Raw genomic sequence first — 19,035 nt, 5'->3', positions numbered from 1 at the left:
TCTGCTTCTGTCTCTTTAAAAGCAAAAGTCTCTGCCCTAGCATCTGTACTTTTTGTTATATCTTCATAGTTACTCATGGTTCTTTGGTGTGCTACTCCTTCCGGGGGGACTCACTCAATTGAATATCTGTATTGTGGAGTGAGTGCACAACCTGTGTATAACACTGTTCGTTCCTTTTTGGGTGCTCCGTGGGTGGCGGCCAACGTCCCTGGGCGCCTGATTGACAAAATAGCACGTTGTGTCTCTACTGTTCTTCTCTTAGGAGGGTATGTCTGAAAAAATATAGTGAAATGACGAATGTAAGCTCAATGTTCTAACAGCCGCATACAACTCACTTGGGAAATGTCAGAGTCTTCAATAACATTTTTGGATATGAGAATTAACTTAACCAACAAAGGCTTTGAAACAACAATATACCGAAAGGAAACGGACAGGAATAACATGCTACATTATACTAGCTTCCACCAACCAAGTCTAAAACAACATTTGCCCTATTCACAAATGACAAGAGTCAAGAGAATAACATCGGACAGCATAAAGGTGAAAACTTCTTTGGATGAAATGGGCATAAGATTCGCTAATAGAGGGTATCCAACTGAGGTGATAGACAGAGCGAGAAAAAGAGTGGATGTGATGGACAGAAAGGATCTTCTAAAACCGTCCAATAAACATGAGGAAGCTCGCATAGTAGCAGTGTCGAAATTCTCCACCCAAAGTTACAACTTTAAAAGAATTATCACCAAACACTGGAATATGCTGAAGTCAGAACCTGACTTCCAACATGATTTTGATCAAGTTCCAATATTCGCACTCACAAGAGCTCAAAACATGGGGGAAATCCTCAAGCAGCGCAAACCCCAAACCAAATCATTCAAAGGAACTAAACCTTGTCTAAGTTGTGGAAGCTGCAACAATATCATTAAAGGCAATACCATTAATCATCCGATGAAGGGATACAATATCAAAGTCAATGTTAATGCCACATGCAATACCAAAAATGTTATTTACGCACTGAAATGCCCGTGCGGAAAACTATATGTGGGAAAAACGGAAAGAAGCATAAGAACACGACTGACGGAACATAAATCGAACATCAGGCTCAAAAGCGTAAAATCCACCGTAGCCGCCCACTTCACTGAGGCAAAACACAACATCTCGCAATTACAATACATGGTGTTGGAAGTAGCAGAAAAAATAGAAGGAAGAGACAACACCAAACACCTACTACAACGAGAGAACTTTTGGATACATAAACTGTGCACTCAAAGCCCTAATGGGCTCAACGAACGGAGCGAACTGTCATGTTACCTTTAATTGAACGTGCATCACTGTATGCATGCTCTTCCTCACCTTGGACTGGACACCTGTGATAATATATACTATGATGTTTATTTTGTTATAGTTTAATGCCTACTGACTGATTATTCAGTGCACATCTACCTTTTTACCACCTTTCTGTCTTTTTTTCCTTCACTGTAATCATTATCCACGGTAGCACACCGCGATCGAGGTTAGATTTTATGTTTCGCAGGGTACAAGAGGTTCGAATCCCAGTAGGGATACTTATGATTTTTTCCGATTTTTTCCTAATATGGGTAAGTTTAATGATAATTGAATTATACACAGCACTAACTAGGACTGATGCACTGTTTTCACGTTTAAGCATAGTTAAGAGGAAGAACCCGAGCCTACAATAAGCTTCGTGTTTGAGATGACGCTCCGTGTCACGTGAGCGGAACGGCATCTAATAGAATTTCAGCTTGTTCGTATCCTTGACAACCATTTGGCAATGGAGTCGGAGAGTTTGCTGAACTAAACGCCGAGATAGTGAGAACGAGGTCAGTGTGTCCCAAGAACTATCGGTTATTACTGTGTTGAGATTTTTTAAAATAGCGCAGTTAGAACATTGAGCTTACATTCGTCGTTTCACTATATTTTTTCAGACATACCCTCCTAAGAGAAGAACAGTGACACGTGAGTGTATGCATGCAACTTAGATAAGGACAATAGATTACTACCATGTTGTACCTAAATGTAGACGTTTCATTCTCTTATGTAGGAATGCACAGTTATGCTTTTTTTTTAATAATTATGCTCTGTTTTGATAATATTCATCATTTTTATTTAGTTAGTGACGTTTTTTCACATTTTTTGTTTTCTCTATAGTATTGATTCCCTAATGAAGGGCGTTGTGATACCGCCCGAAATGCATTGGAACACTAAGAATTATATGTCACTGATGTTGAAACAATGAGAATCTAATGAATGAATGAATTCAATATAAGACATTAAAAATATCCAATAAAATATCTAAGTAAAGAAATACAAAATGTGTGGAATCCTCTGACTACAAGGGAGGAGATAAAAGAGTGCCCAAGGGGATGTCTCTAGTGTTCCACTAGAGACACAACGTGCCCCTGTGTAGTGAACATTCTTGTTCCTGGGCCTCTGTCTGTTCTATTTCACAATCAAAACCACTCTCCCTTTGTCTGTCTTCCTCTTCAGGTTACTCTGTCTCTCTCATCCCAGATTCCTCTCAAGTATTTTTGTGGTCTTGGTCAAGAAATATTGTGACTGTTTTGTGTAAAACTGGTTTTGAAAAGTTAAAGGTTTAACGTCTAACTCAATAGTTGACACCATAAGAGATTGAATTAATAGGGAATGGGTAATTAAATGTGAAGTTGTTCCAAGCAGGGACACTCAAAAAATGCCTCGCAGAGCGCCCCCAAACTTCTTTACTTGACACTGCAACTTGGTGTTACTCCCCCAGGCCAATTTGATCTGTGATTTTGATTGTGAACTTTGCAGAATCCTTGCATATGCAGTTGCATAACATTCAGGTGATAGGGGACATCCTTTACATAAGACTGGCAGGAGTTTTCCATTCCCCAGCGACCAGAGACTTTTTTACTGTCCCCAATGCAAACATATACATCTTGTTTGTGTGTTTTGTACTTTGATTGTTAACATGTGGCATGTTCTTTCACTCCAAAAGCGATGACCCTCAAAGGGAATCTACATTGATTATAGTATACGTCTAGAGCTTTTATAAAGCCTTAACACTGTTTTAGCTGGAGATTAAACACTCCCTTTTGGCAGGGAAGTGAACATGGGGAATTACTTTTAAACTAAGCTCATACATGTTGGTCCTCCTGTTGAGCTAGGTTTAGAACTCTGTTCTACAAATGCTAATGTTGCGACTTAGTCACTGGAACATAAACATAACTCCTTAGAGTTGCCAAGATTATGTGGGTACTGAGTTAGTATTTGGCCTTCCTACTGTTCCGTACTTTTATATTTCAAAAACAAAATGAATGTGTGGATTCTTAATAATGTTAGTAGTGTTTGCAGCCTATAAAAATGTTCCCATATATTTTGCATTTAGTCACAACAAGAAAACTTCTTTAAATTGAATTGATAAATTATGCTTTCGTCCAGAGTGCTTTACATAACTTCAAGAAACAAACAACGTTATGTTGTACTGAATAAGTACATGCAGGAAAAGCTTATGAAAATACAGTAAAAGAATCTGAAGAGGAGAATGTTTAAATTGTACTTAGAAAGACAGTTTCTCCAGCATTGGATTGTTTATAGATTTACATGCTTGAATCATTCTACGTCATCGAGAGGGGAGTTGCACTGTAACTTCACACTACCAATATCAGCCACTATCTGCCTGAAAGGTCCCATAAAAGTGCCACTGTAGTATCACCCTTGCCTCATTTAAAAAGATTCAAACTTCAGACAATGAGGTACGTGACTCATCCTCAAGCCTGCCAGACACCATCTCACCTCACAGATTTCTACCATAAGTTGTGTGGAAGTGAGACCTAGAGTTTTGCTGTCCCATCTTTTAGATAGGTCCTACTTTTATCTTAAATCCTCCCAAAAAATATGAGAAGCCTTGTTACCCATCACCAGAGCATGGGCAAAAGAAAAGGAAATAGTTACCAAAATTGCTTCCACTGCTGTCTCCTAAATTGAAGAAAACAAAATCAGACACAGTGTCGATTAAACCACAATCGACCGCACCAGAGATCTACATCGACGAACAATCGACTACAGTTGCCTAAAATAAGAAGCATGGATACTACCATCCTCAGCCAGCAAAATTAGTATATGCTCAGTCACCAACCTCTCTGGCGGCTGGCCCATCTATGATGCACCCAGGCACTAATTTGTCAATGAAATACCCATTAATTCAGTGTATGACCAGTCCGACAAGAGAAATGCTGCTGACGAAGACACCTGATCTAAGATGAAACCACCACTGATAACGTTCTCGTTAAGGAGAGACACAAGGAAGAGGAAACCACATAGTGGACATTTTATTGGAACGTACTTCACCTTATAAAATACCACCTATGCCACCAACAAAATTGCTGACAACAAAGGTCGAAGAAGAGTGGTAGTACGAGCCGGAACATCTCTATGGAATAGCTTATTCCTGGGCAAGTCGAAATAAAAAGTCAAGACACAGGGGAAAAGCAGGGATGTTCACCACAGCAGGAACAATATTATTCATATCATCCAAACTACCTCAGATTCCAGGAGCAATTCACTAACTATGATCAAGTACAGTTGATATATGATCCAGGTGAGGAGCAGTATGAAGAATCCTGTGAACTGACTATAATTCAAGTGCTGGTAGATCTAATCAACGACCTCAGGCGCATGATGAGTCCATTATACTTGTTTTCCCTATGACAGACCAACATCATCTGCTTAGCAGACCCAGCCTATGAAAATCCAGGAAACAATAACAGAATCTTGTGCCTTTTGCTCTGTCTGAGCCTGCCATGCCAGCACCTTAAAATGCCTGCCCATCAGATCGAACAGTTCTCAGATATTTCTTCACAGTCAATATAGGTCGACACGTCTAAAGGACTGCTTTTTAAACAACTTCAGGGAACCATGTAGGAGACAAGTCAAAGCACTTCCTGTTGTTGCTGATCTGTGTCAAGATGACATAAAAAAAATGTATGCAAATTCCAGCTACAGCAGGCACAGACAGTTGTACCAAGAATGGATAAGAAAGATAAGTCACAAAACAACACAACACTCTGTATTGTATGTCATCCAAAGGCAAACTCAGTCATGCAGGCAGTGCGATGGAGGGTCATTATCTGGAGGAGTACAGAGTGTTCCAGAGTTTGAGATGGCTGTAGAAAAGCGGTGTGGCCTGTAATGATGTCCAGTGAGTCCATACACAATTCTGCAGTATCCTTTGCCATGGAGCCTTGTGAGCAGTAGCTACTGAGCGTGGGGTCAGTGCTGATCCTGTGGGTAGCCCCAGGCTGCCTTTAGGAAGGGACGTGGGTCCATGCCGCTCACTGCCGTCCAGTTTCATTTTGGATTTCTGCTACGCCAAGGAAGCCCGTGGACCCTTGAATCCTGACAGGACCACCGGGGAGAGACCGAACTTTGGCCGGTTTGTGGGTGCGGGACTGCGAGTCCCAGCAGGACCAGCGCTCGAGGCACCAGCGCACCTGCGACTCTTCCCGCCCCTCTCCTCCCCCTGCTGCTTTAAAACGACTCGCGGCCCCCACTTCGCGGGAGCCGCCCGCTGCCGTCCAGTTTCATTTTGGATTTCTGCTACGCCAAGGAAGCCCGTGGACCCTTGAATCCTGACAGGACCACCGGGGAGAGACCGAACTTTGGCCGGTTTGTGGGTGCGGGACTGCGAGTCCCAGCAGGACCAGGGCTCGATGCACCTGCGCACCTGCGACTCTTCCCGCCCCTCTCCTCCCCCTGCTGCTTTAAAACGGCTCGCGGCCCCCGCTTCGCAGGAGCCACTCGCTGCCGTCCAGTTTCATTTTGGATTTCTGCTACGCCAAGGAAGCCCGTGGACCCTTTAATCCTGACAGGACCACCGGGGAGAGACCGAACTTTGGCCGGTTTGTGGGTGCGGGACTGCGAGTCCCAGCAGGACCAGCGCTCGAGGCACCAGCGCACCTGCGACTCTTCCCGCCCCTCTCCTCCCCCTGCTGCTTTAAAACGGCTCGCGGGAGCCGCTCGCTGCCGTCCAGTTTCATTTTGGATTTCTGCTACGCCAAGGAAGCCCGTGGACCCTTGAATCCTGACAGGACCACCGGGGAGAGACCGAACTTTGGCCGGTTTGTGGGTGCGGGACTGCGAGTCCCAGCAGGACCAGCACTCGAGGCACCAGCGCACCTGCGACTCTTCCCGCCCCTTTCCTCCCCTCTACTTAATTCCATTCAGACGCGCAGACGCGGGACGCGCGTGGGACGAAGCCGGGCAAAGGGCGGGCCATTTGAAGACCAGAGAGACCGGACAGGGCCATCTCCCTAACTCATTACCTTTGAGATATCTTTTTGACTATTGTAAGTACTGTCCATATATTGAGCCCACATCTGTAACCTTCTAAAAAAGCCAGCCTCACTGAACGTTGCCTAGACAAGCAATTAACCTCCCTGCACTGGCTTACCAAGAACAATGGTACTAACCAGAGGTATTAAGAGTAAAAGTAAGGCCACAGGGGACGGGGGCAAACTACTAGGACCCATGGATGACTTTATCACCAAGGCTAATTTATTCATTGATCAGAGTATCACCTTGATGGAAGGCAGGGTGTCCCTGGACCTAGAACACGCTAGGAGATCATCCATGGGTCACCTAGCGAATGCAAGATCCCCTGCAACAGACAGTAATCCTGGGGAAGGGATCCTCCGTGAGGGTAGACTTAGCCTACCAAATAACGTGGACCTGTCGGTCTCACAGCTCTCAGATTCCCAGATATCAGTCGCCCAGATTACCTCAGATTTAGAAAGGACCCCAGAGCTCCCTCCCCAAATCACACCAGATGAAACAAGGCAAGCAAGAGGGAGGAGGGAAGGTGCAATAAGTAAAAGAAAAAATGACCGGAAAAGCACAAATACCACTGAGATTAGAGATATGGCTAATATGATAGAGACCGAACTTCCTAGGCCAGAACAGCTATTAGTCACTGCAATTGTAAACCATTCAGTACATGACTCATCCAACCTTATTAGCCCAGAATCCCCCATCCCTCTATCCTGTAGTAATGATACAATTGTCAGTAACAACTTGCAGCTTTTAAATAACATCAAAGACATATTGAAATCTCTATTTGAGCCAGTAGAAGCAAGATTGGTGCATATAGAGAATCAGTTAACCAATCTTGCGAAACACATAAAGCTGACGCAAGTCCCGGGGGAACAAAAAAAGGGGGGAAATAAGGTCAACAAACAGATTCTTCCCAGCCACTCAGTCACACAAAACAATGTACCCACATTGTTAAATCGAACATCGAAACCAACAGCTCCCGAAATGACAAATAAAAACAGATCAGCAACACTCCCCACTAAGAAACAGCAATGCTCTCGCACACACTCACAAGGTATAATACTGGTAGTAAATTAATGAAAATGGCGACCGGGAAACACAAGAGGAGGGATACCACAGATCTGAACATAACGCCGAGACTGCGAGCGAAACTATTTTGCTGTGTCACGAACAAGAGGTGGTTCCCCCCCCCGGTACCTGCCTAATACACACACGTATTAAGCGTATATTTATTGAGCACCCGTTTACATTGTGGGCTCATTGTCGACAGTAGAACACACTCATGTTCGCTGGAAACACGTTGAATCAGATATAATTTCTACAGATACAATACCATTTAAGCACTGAATATTATCCTCAGGAATTTCTTCCTTTCTGACCTGCTTACGCGCAGGTTGTGCCACAAGCCGTGAAGAGTCGTTGTGACTTATCCTCACACGACGAAACACGTGTCGGCTGGTTGTGGACCGTACAAAGCCGGTTGTGGACTCGTTAAACAACCCACCTTAACAAATATACCCGGGATTCTGCATCTGTCTACTTTTTGTTACACATGCTTTATGTTTTTCATTAATTTACTACCAGTATTATACCTTGTGAGTGTGTGCGAGAGCATTGCTGTTTCTATGTAATGTGAGAGTCTTTCATGATTTTCTTCTGAACGGTTAAGGGCTTTTCCGTTCGCTCTAACGCACCATACCTTTACCTAGCTATTAAGAACTTCTTAACGTAAACACTAGGCAGAGCGCCTTGCTTATCTGAAATCTTTGGTAAAAAAAAAACCCTTGCAGCTGCAGCAAACTCCCCACTAACACTGCTATAACCCTCCCACAGAGTAATTCACCGGTGGTATTAGCAGCGACGCTCAAAACACCGGCGTCTAAGACATCTGCGCCCAAAAAAACAGTGCTAAAAACTACGGTACCTAAAACGCCGGTAGCCAAAACCCCGGGCTGTAAACCACAAGCACAAAAAAACCTGGCCACAGTATCAAACAGAGGCGGCCCCAGAGGACCGCCCGAAGGTAGATTCCCTGTTGAGATGCCACCAGAAGCATCTCCCTTTGTGGTAGTAATGACAGGCGTCCCCGAATTAGTGGATTACAACACAGAACCTACATGGTCACTACAAAATAAGGCCCAGCATTGGTTAAATACCAATCGCCCTATCCCACCATCCTGGCCTTCCAGGATTTTGATGGTTCGTAGGACTCCCTGGGTGGGAAATGGTAGAAAAACGATTCCGGGAGATTGTATTGTCATTACATTCGAGGACCCCCGAGTAGTAGATTATATCTGCTCTTGGGAGCACTCGAGTGTAAATGGAGGTATAAGTACGAAACCACTCTCCTTCTTTTACCCCGCAAGACAATACAATGGCTTTTTTAACGACCATGAAACTCCCTGGGAAATAACAGCCCCTCGGCCTTTTGAATATGGTAACATAAGACAAATAGTGGCCCCTCGCCGTCATGATTATGATAGCTCCTGGCACACAGTAGGATCACGCTATAGGAGGGGGGGATGGGATGATCAGGGCCCATACTCGCAGAGAATGATCCATAGAGAGCAACCCCGCTGGGATACTTGGTTTAACATCCCGACGAGGAATAGATTCAGTGGCCTCGAAATGGTCGATTGACCACTAGCGGCGATTGAATCAACTAATTCCATTTCACCCCATGTAGGTATTTTGGCGAACAGTTAGATCCCCCTATCTAACAGACGATAACAGTCCCAAGATAGAAGTGGCTATAGGGGAAGACATATGGGTGTCCCACTTCTCAAAAAATTTTTAAAACACAGTAACATCACGAGGGACAGAAAACACACTCCCAATGGTCGAGTACCCAATATCCCTGCAGTTTGACATCTCTGAGGTACTAGTTGCACTAGAAGCAAGCAAAAATGGGAAAGCTCCGGGCCCAGATGGGGTCCCCGTGGATCTCTCTAAATATAATTTAGATCTCTAAGCCCCTATTCTCACTAGAGTGTGTAGCGCAGCAGCAAAAGTGGAACTGATAGAATCTTGGACCAATTCTATCATGGTCCCAATTTTTAAGAAAGGGGATCGCCAGGATGTTACATGCTATCGCCCCATCTCACTGCTGGACTCCGGGGGCAAAGTCGCAGGCAGGGTAATCCTCGAGAGACTCCAGCAGTGGGCTGAGGTGAAAGGCATTATTTCCGATCTCCAGTTTGGATTTCGAGAGGGGTTTGGTACGGTGGAGCAGGCCCTTAATCTTAGCCTGTTAATAGGCAAATACACTCAAGCAAAGAAGGACATGGTCTACATGGTGTACGTAGACCTGTCCGCTGCATTTGATTGTGTCTCGCAAGCGAAACTTTGGACAATTTTGAGATTAATGGGAGTGGATTCTGTCCTCTTAGATTTCCTGAGAGAACTATACTCTAGAGCTTCTGCGAGGGTGCGTTTTGGCTTAAGGGGGGAGTTGGCGGCATCGTTTGGTGTGTAGTGTGGAGTCAGGCAGGGATGTGTCCTGGCCCCTTCCTATTCTCTTTGTATACCAACGGCCTTGAGGAAGAGATGTTGAGGGGGGCCCAGGACCTGCCACGGGTAAAAAAGCGCCTGATTCCCGCTCTGCTTTATGCAGACGACGCCGTCATCTTGGCGCGCACTCCGCGCGAACTACAGAAGTCCCTGAACAGGTATACTGATTATACGGGCAAGTTGGACCTACATGTGAACGTTAAAAAAAACGTTCATCATGATAGCAGGCAGTGGGAAAAAATAAGTGAAGAGTATTTATCTCAAAGGCCAAAAACTTGAGGTAACTGCCCAGTACCCGTACCTAGGTATTATGATTGATAGAAAACTGAACTGGCGGCCGGCAGTGGAGGCAAGGTGTCATCTCTTTAAAAGAGCCACAGCGGCCCTGATGAGCTTTTCACAGAGCCTGGGGAGAAGGGCTCCAGTAGAGCTATTAAAAATCTATAGCGCAAAGTGTCAGGCGATTGCATTATATGGGGCGGGCCTCTGGGGTCATATAGACGTAAGTACCCTTCAGGTCGCAGAAAATTCTTTTTTTAGATTCCTCCTAGCAACACAAAGATGCACTTCTATCTATGCATCTCATCTGGAACTTGGTGCCCCCTACTTAGAGGATCTTATAAAGATTCAGCCATTACTGCTTTGGAGGCGTATTTGGACTTCCGATAAAAACTCACTGACACAGACAATTGCAGCAGAGTCAATGACTCTCGATCGAACTAAGAACAGAACATGGCTTCGGTACATTAGAAATTTCCTTAAAGATCTAGGCAAGGAGAAGTACTATCTCCAACCCGAGGACATCATTGATCTACCAAAATAGAGCATTGAAACAACTGGCACTGAGCCATCTAGAGTCATTGAGGCTCACCTCTGAGTCCTCGAAACCCTCGGTTCTTCACGCCAATATGGTCCAGGCCACAGATTCTATCCAGCCCTACCTAACATTACAGATCAGTACCTATGAGAGGATGCTGCTGACAAGATTCAGGCTAGACCTTTTCTTCAGACTAGTAGCCTTTTATGACGGAAATAGGTGGGATCTAACTTTTCCTGTTTGTCCTTGTGATGCAAAATCAAAACAAACTAATTTACATACAATACTGTTTTGCAAATTCCACCTTCCACATCGGAAAATATGGCTACTACCTCTGTTAAGGCATTGGGGACTGAGACAATGTCGCCCTGCAATGCTTCGTCTCCAATTGCTAGAATCTGAATCCGCTTGTTTTCATGTCTTGAACTTTTTAAAATGTGTCATGAAGCACAGGAAAAATCTGTAAAAATGTATTCTGGATGTGGTTTCAGATGATGTAATGAAATAATACGCTCCACCATTTTAAATGTATTAGCTTGACTTCGTTTGAATTTTAGCCTGTAATAAGTTTATTTTTTATTCTCTAAGATATGAAACTGTATTATCAAAATGTTGCTTTTATGGTTTGCCAATGTGTAAAACCGAATAAAGAAATGTATATATATATTTGTTGCCCTAAGTGGGAAGTGCATGCTCAGATGTGGGTCCCATGCTCGCTGTGTCTCCGTATGATGAGGGTTGATACTGCATTCCTTTCATCATCTCTTCTTTTTGCAATGGTTATGCACAGGGCAGCTGAATCCTTGACCTTCAGCTCCCCACCATGGAAGTCTAAACCAATGTACTTATGGCGGTTCTTCAGCCAAGGCATACATCTGCAGTCTCTCTCTTACCATTTAATGAGGCCCATATGGATTTTATGTTGGGGGCATAGGCCAAACCTTACTCTGGCACCTGTTTCAATGCCACATCGCACAGTGTCACTGCCCTGCCTAAGGCGACTCTGCGTTTTTATCTCAGTACCTCTCACCTGAAAGCTTGGTGGTGCAGGCATCTGCAAGCAAGACTAATTCCAACATGTTAGAACCGGGGTCTCTAGTGCGCAGTGGTTTGCACCCTGTCCATGTAGGGACCATTACTCTAGTTAGGGTAAATAAGTTACACACTGCTCACCCCGTTTATTAGCTTCACAAGAGCAGTCAAGCTAATCCGCAGAGGCAATGTGTAAACTATTTGTATAGTTTAGAAAAATAGCCAGTATTTATCTGAGTAACGCACAACCAAAATGCCAAATATCAAACATGCATACATCGCGTTATGGAGTTCTCAATATTAACTAAAGTTCTAGTTCTTAGGAAATAATAGCTCTGACTGGGGCTATTGGGTTGCGCTTGACCAGTACAAACCCACAAGTTCAGTTGGACCACGAGGGGACGCAGGGCGGATACAGGGTCAGGCAGACTCAGCACAGTACCTTGGATATGTAAAGAAATCAATGATTATGCGAGGCACAGGAGTGGTGAGGCGTAGCAAAAGCAAGTGATGCATCGGTTCCTGCTGTGCAGGGTCGTTGGGACTCAGGGACAGTGTGTGCGTAAAGGAGGTGAGGAGTCTCTGTAGTAAGTGAGGCATCGGTTTGTGTAAGCGATGTAGGGTCACTGAGCTGCTAACGCCTGGAAACGATGCGCGGCATAGTGGAGGTAATGCGTCGATTGCAGGTGCGATACCTCGGTTCCTTACTGCTGAGCGGTATCGATGAGGACGTCGTGGTCAAGCCACGAGGCCTCGGTTTGCGGCATCAAGGTCGAACCACTGAGCCACAGCTGCGACGTCAGGAGCTGTGCACCACAGACCTCGGTGGCGCGGTGCACAGGACTCCTGCGGTGGTAGTCCTTCAGAGGCACTGTAGTGGCATTTGAGCCTGTGGTGTAAGTCATGGTCGTTGCATCAAATGGCGATCACAGCTTCGGTGCAGGCAGCGGCACAGCATCAGAATTGTAAACGGGCACTGGTATCGAAATTGCTCGCTGTCGGTTCTTCTTGTGTCACAGAAACTGAATCGTCACCACTTAGCAAGTAGGGCTCTAAGCAGATGAGCCCAGGTACCACAGGTGAAGTCTTCTATGGCCCTGAGATGTCCAACAGGAGGCAAGCTCACTCCCAGGACAGAAGCAGCAGGATAACACAGCAAAGCAAACCACAAAGTAACAGCCCCTCCTGGAATCCCAACAGCTCTTCTTCCTTGCAGAATATCCTCAGTCGAAAAGTGTTCCGAGTATATAGTGTCAGAGGTCCAGTACTTATACCTATTCCAACCTTTGAAGAAATGTATTTTTAGTGCACAAGACCTTGACCTTGCCCTGGCTCTAGACACACTACAGGGGATGGAGACTTATTTGTGTGGGGACAGGCACAGCCCTTTTTTAGATGCAGGGGCCAGCTCTCCCACCACTCTAGCTTAGGAAGGCTCATCAGCTTGGTGATAGGCAATCAGGATATGCATGCTACACCTCAGATCTCTTTTTGTAGGACTGTCTAGCGCGAATTCACAAAGCCCAACTGTCGTCCAACCCGACGTGTACTCAAAGGACAGGCAAAGGCACAGAATAATTAAGTAAGAAAATGCTGACTTTCCAATAGTGGCAATTTCTGACCTACAATCTAAAAACCATTGTTGTGAGTTCAGAGACCCCAAACTCCATTTTCTTTTAATCTACTCCCACTTGGAAGATACACTGGTACGAGGTTACCAGGCAGCTCCAATGCTGACCTATGGGAGAGATAGACCTTGCTGTAATGAAGATCGAATTTAGCATAAATCATAAGTACATACCCTACCTCTTAAATACACTGCACCCTTCCCATAGGGCTACCAAGGGCCTACTGTAGGGGTGCCTTACATGTAATAAAAGGGAAGGTTTGGGCCTGGCAAGTGGGTGTACTTGTCAGGTTAACATGGCAGTTTAAAACTGCCCCCACAGGTGCTGCAGTGGCAGACCAGTGACAGGTTTTCGAGGCTACTCATGTGGATGGCACAACCAGTGCTGCAGTACCACAACTAGCATTCGAGTTACAAGCGGTGGGCACCCATGATGCACAGTACTAGGAACTGGAGAAACCAATTACCATCAGGTTTTAGACACAGAGCACTTGTACTTTAGCACTGGTCAGCAGTGGTAAAGTGCATTCGAGTTACAAGCGGTGGGCACCCATGATGCACAGTACTAGGAACTGGAGAAACCAATTACCATCAGGTTTTAGACACAGAGCACTTGTACTTTAGCACTGGTCAGCAGTGGTAAAGTGCCCAGAGTCCTAAAGCCGGCAAAAAAGAAAATCAGCACACAGTCAAAAACAGGAGGTCAGAAACAAAAAGACTGGGGAAACCACGCCAAAAGATGCCAGGTCTTACAACACTTTCCTGATAACAGGCCCCAATAGGGAGTCGAAACGGATAGAGATTTTCAGGAAGAGGGTTTTCTTCCCTACCAGCTTGGCACTCAGTTCAGTGAATGTCATCTGTGTGCTAGAACACTGTTCTCATACCCTTTGTGAGTCAGTGGCTCAGGTCCACCCAGGTGTCCCCGACTATCTTCGACCGGTCCGCACGCCAGGCCGCACAGGCCAGTTGCCATGCATCCAAGTTCACAATTTGTTGTGGCTTGGCCACCACCAATTCCATCAGGCAGGCCATTGGCACCAGTGTCACCATTCGCCATCATGCTAGGATATAGACCACTTTTTTTTCAGGCAATGTCCAGTCATCCCTTATGCACATGCCGTTTGATGGAACTAGAATACTCGGGGGCAAGGCAGACTCCGCTTTCAAGCGGTTCAAGGAGAACAGGACCACAGCACGCTCCCTGGGCTTATTTTCCCCACCTCGCCAGCAATATCAGCCTTACTGCTCCTTCGATAGAGGTATCCCATACCGCCAGCCAATCCAACCTCCACAAGGCACTCAGACGTTTCGTGGCCAAGGCCATGGTGCCTACCTCCCCTTCAGTCAAGGTCAATAGTTCGCCCAGTCCACTACCCCATTTGCTGCAGCCCCTCCTGCCAAACGCTTTTACCTTGCTTTTAGTGGAGCACAGCCATCCAGTATGAGGAAGGATTTGTATATTTTGCAGACCATAACAACACACAGGTCAGATCATACGATGAGGATATGCCCTACCTTTTATTCTCTCACCTCCACACCTTCAAACATCCCTCCAGTAACTAACTGAGGAACATCTCTCAATTTTGAGGCGCGAAGTTCAAGCCCATTTGGCCAAAGAGGCTATCGGGAGGGTGTCAGCACCAGAAGTAGGACATGGCTGTTTTCCTGCTACTTTGGCTTTTGTCCTATTGTGCCCTCTCAATGCCTTCCTCCAGAAGGAGAAATTCAAAATGCTCACCCTGGCGTTTTCTGCCCTCGACCCTGGATGGTGGCTTGGGACCTGCAGTATGCCTGTTTTCATATATCCGTCCTGCAGTCCCATTGGTGTTACCTGCAGTTCGTGGTAGGACAAGAGCATTTCCAGTTTGCTGTGCTCCCCTTGGTTTCGAGCACCCCTCGGGTGAGCACGAAAGTGATGGTGGTAGTAGCAGCACTCCTACAGAGGTCAGGGGTGCCGGTCTTCCCCCTACCTCAAGAGCAAGCTTGCCCGAGACTATGGCGAACCTCCTAACATCTTTGGGGTTCACTATCCACGTGCCGAAGTCACACCTGACTCCTTCTCAGATGCTCTCCTTCATTGGAGCGATTCTGGACACGGTTCAATGTTGCGCCTTTACCCTGTGAAAGACTGTCTAGGATATCCAAATCTTTCAGCCTTCACTGAAGTTGACTCTGAGATTGCTGGGGTGATGGTCTCCTGCATCCTGCTGGTTGAGCATGACAAGTGGCATCTATGGGCTCTTGTGGGATCTGAAGTCTGAATGGGCCCAACATCAAGTGGACCTCTCTGACAATGTTCAGATTTTGGAGATCATCTGCAACAGTTCTCCCTATTCCCCACCCAGAGTGGACAGTGGTGAACGATGCATCGCTTCTGGGTTAGGGTTGCCTTCAGTGAGAGGTGGAGATCAGAGACCTCTGGTCTTCAGCAGAGTCCTGGTTCAATATCAACTTTGTGGAGCTGTGGGCCATCCGCTTGGCTTTGAAAGCATTCCTTCCGTCTGTCAAGGGGAGGCTGGTTCAGGTGCTCATGGACAACAGCACTGCCTTGTGGTACTGCAACAAACAGGACGGGGTGGTGTTGAAGACGATGTGCCAGGAGGCCCTGCACCTCTGTGATTGGGTGGACCACCAGGGAATTTTCCTAGTGGTGAATGACCAGGCAGCATCGTTGAATGCCAGGGTGGGCGAGCTCAGCCGTCAACGCCTTGAGGATCACCAGTAGCAATTGCACCCAAGGGTGGCACAAGGATTCTTCTGTGAATAGAGAGAACGTTGGCTCGATCTGTTCACCACCACTGAGAACGTGCAATGCACTTCTGCGCTTTGGAGTTTTCAAGGTGTCTCTTGCTCAGAGACATGTTTGGCCTCAATAGAATTTGAAACTTCGGTATGCCTTTCCGCCAATACCATTCCTTCCCAGAGTTCTCAAGAAGATCAGGACTGACCGGGCCCAAGTCATCCCAGTGGCTCTCGATTGGGCACGGAGGGTATGCTATTGAGAACTCCTGTGCTTGAGCATCTGTCTTCGTTGTGCGGCAAAGTAGCGATGAAAACAAAGTAAATTTCCAGTGAATAAGATCGTAAAAAGCTTCCTCCAGTCCCCAGACGTTCCAGCCCCCTATATCAATCGAGGAGACAATGCATTCCTGATCCTCCGTGAAGTCACGGACCACGTAGCAGCCGCCCTGGAGTCAGATGTGAAGTGAAGTGGGCACCGGGCTAAACCAATACCTTGGACACACAACAACCGCCGAAGCATAAACCAGATGAGCCCGGGCCACTTTGAAGAACGGGGCCCCTGTAGCGCGTTTCTGGATACCGCACAATTTATGACAGCAAACTCCTCCGTCATGCAAAGAAGCAGAGGCCACAGCGGGGAATCTGGTGGAAGCTTTTAATGTGATGAAAAGGCATAATGCATTTCAGCCGCACACCGGCCTTCCTCAGATGGCAACAAACATTTCTGGAGACTTGCTTCCCGTTTAAAATGTCATTGCTGCATTACCATTGGCTGGAATTCACCACACCCCCTCATAACTAGCTGCTCACTCCTTGTAGTTCATAGGGACCACAAGCCCCAGGATGCATCTCCCAGGGAAGTGCTGCACGGGGTGAGTCCATGTGTATTTATGCGTTGTGCGGCAAAGTAGTGATGAAAACAAAGTCAATTTCCAGTGTATAAGATCGTAAAAAGCTTCCTCCAGTCCACAGACGTTCCAGCCCCCTAAATCAATCGTCAGCCGGGTAGGGGTCAAGGAGACAATGCATTCCTGATCCTCCGTGAAGTCACTGACCACGTAGCAGCCGCCCTCAAGTCAGATGTGAAGAGAGGCGGGCACCGGGCTAAACCAATACCTTGGAGACGCAACAACCGCGGAAGTGACTTACTTCGAAAAAGGCACTTCCGTCGAAACGCGTCTGCTGTTGGTCACGGAATAAACTTTGTGAGTATCACCCCAGGAGTGCGATATCTTCTTTTGCAATTGAAGAAGTGGAGCGAAATATTATTTGCGGAGTCCACAGCTGCAATATCGCACCCGCCTGCGAGTGCCCCGTTTTTTTCGTGAATTCCAATAGCCAGAATTATGACTACTAATCCACTGAGTGACCCACTGAGTGACTCAATCCAGACATAAATGCATGATGTTAATGTGCTGAGCAGGCGTGCACAGCACCTGCATAGAAATGGGTGTTTTGTGCGTTGCTTGTCAAATCCTGGAGTGGCTTTGTATTCTTGCCCAGAAACCACACAAGGATGACACTCAAGTAGGGTCTACTAGTGCCAGGGCCAAGGGGCTTCTCGAAGGATGTAGGAAGCTGGATTGGCCTGTGCCCTCGTGGAACAAGCCACCCAATTGTGCTTCAGCCCCTGATTGTGTGCTAGAACAGAACGCGTAACACAGCACAGAGTCTGGGAAAATGACGGACCCCAGCAATCAAGGACTAACTTATTCTCATTCTTGGGATGTAAGAACAAAGGCTTGTGCCCAATAATATCAGTTAGTGCCTGTTACTGTCAGTCTCCCTATAGTCGGGTTCAAGGGTCTGTAGCGCTCTTTGGGAGGCCTCAGTACTCTGCTGGGGTAGCATCAGAAACGATGTGAAGCACAGAAAACGAACCAGGGAGTATCAAGACCACTTTGTAAACAGGACCAGAAATTCATTATACAGAGTCTGCTGCAACTGACTTCACATGCAGGGACTTTCCGCCTGTCAATGTGCACCTGAATGGCTCTCAAATTTTACCCTGTCCGAGAACCTTTGGAAAAGGATTTCTTTATGTAGGAATATGCGACTTCTATGGCATGAACCTAGCTAAATGGCAGGGGAGCACTGTACAGAGTCAAAGACCAGCATAAAGTCAAGTTGTGACAGGAGAGGTAGCTAGGTTGTGGACAGGTAATGTCTTGTGATGTAGCCTTCCCTAAACATTTCCTGAATTGGCGCAGTGTTGGGACATTCCTGATGAATATGAGGTCCGGGGATGGAAAAGACCTTCTGTACTGTTTTAACTTTTTTATACTTCTTGGCACTTTTCCTGATAAGTCACCCCATGGCATATCTTGCTTACCAGCTGATGACTTGCACACTAAGGTAGCAATTGCTCATCCAGACGGTATCGTTGTTCATGCTGCCATGTCTTAGGCAGCGTTGATAGCTTTCTGGTGATGTGTCTATTGATTGTCATCTAATGCAACCGTGTAACATGCTCCTGCACTTCTAAGGACGAGTCAGTGGACGTCATCACAAGTTCAGCCTCCTGTGATCTTGTGGAGATTGATGCAGTAACCTTGCCCTGAGTCTGGAGGGAGTGGTACCAGTTCCGCTGGGTGCCTTTCATGCTCTTAATCTTAGATCTTTGTTTGGACCCCCCTCCTTGTCTCAATATATATTGTTTCTGTGGTTGAAGGGAGGACTGGACTAAGGTGCAACGAGATGTCTTATTAATATAAACCATGTGGGTGCGCAAGGAATCTTCTAGAAATGCTCATACTTAGTTGTGGCATCTCATGACTTTGGAAGACCCTGGGACTAAGGGCAACCAGCACAAGGCTGACTCTTGTGAACTGTTCTCTCCGGTGACAAGGCATTCTGTGGGAAGATGAATAACCACCAGACAATTGTTATGGGAAGTAGTAACATATATCCAGACTAATCATATGTAGGCCCCGGTGTTTACACTGCATAACATTTCCGGCATTTCACGTTATGCTTC

At 46.2% G+C, this 19,035-nt stretch overlaps 1 protein-coding gene across 1 annotated transcript in view; it reads left to right on the top strand.

Moving 5' to 3' along the window:
- The window catches only part of INTS4 (integrator complex subunit 4), a 358,899-nt gene that overhangs the window by 338,867 nt on the left and 997 nt on the right, over positions 1-19,035 (top strand). The window lies entirely within an intron of this gene.

The sequence above is a fragment of the Lissotriton vulgaris genome, chromosome 8, assembly GCF_964263255.1.
Source record: "Lissotriton vulgaris chromosome 8, aLisVul1.2, whole genome shotgun sequence".
NCBI classification, from domain to species: domain Eukaryota; kingdom Metazoa; phylum Chordata; class Amphibia; order Caudata; family Salamandridae; genus Lissotriton; species Lissotriton vulgaris.
Note: the sequence above shows the minus strand (reverse complement) of the source record. Positions and strands in the feature narration are given on the sequence as shown.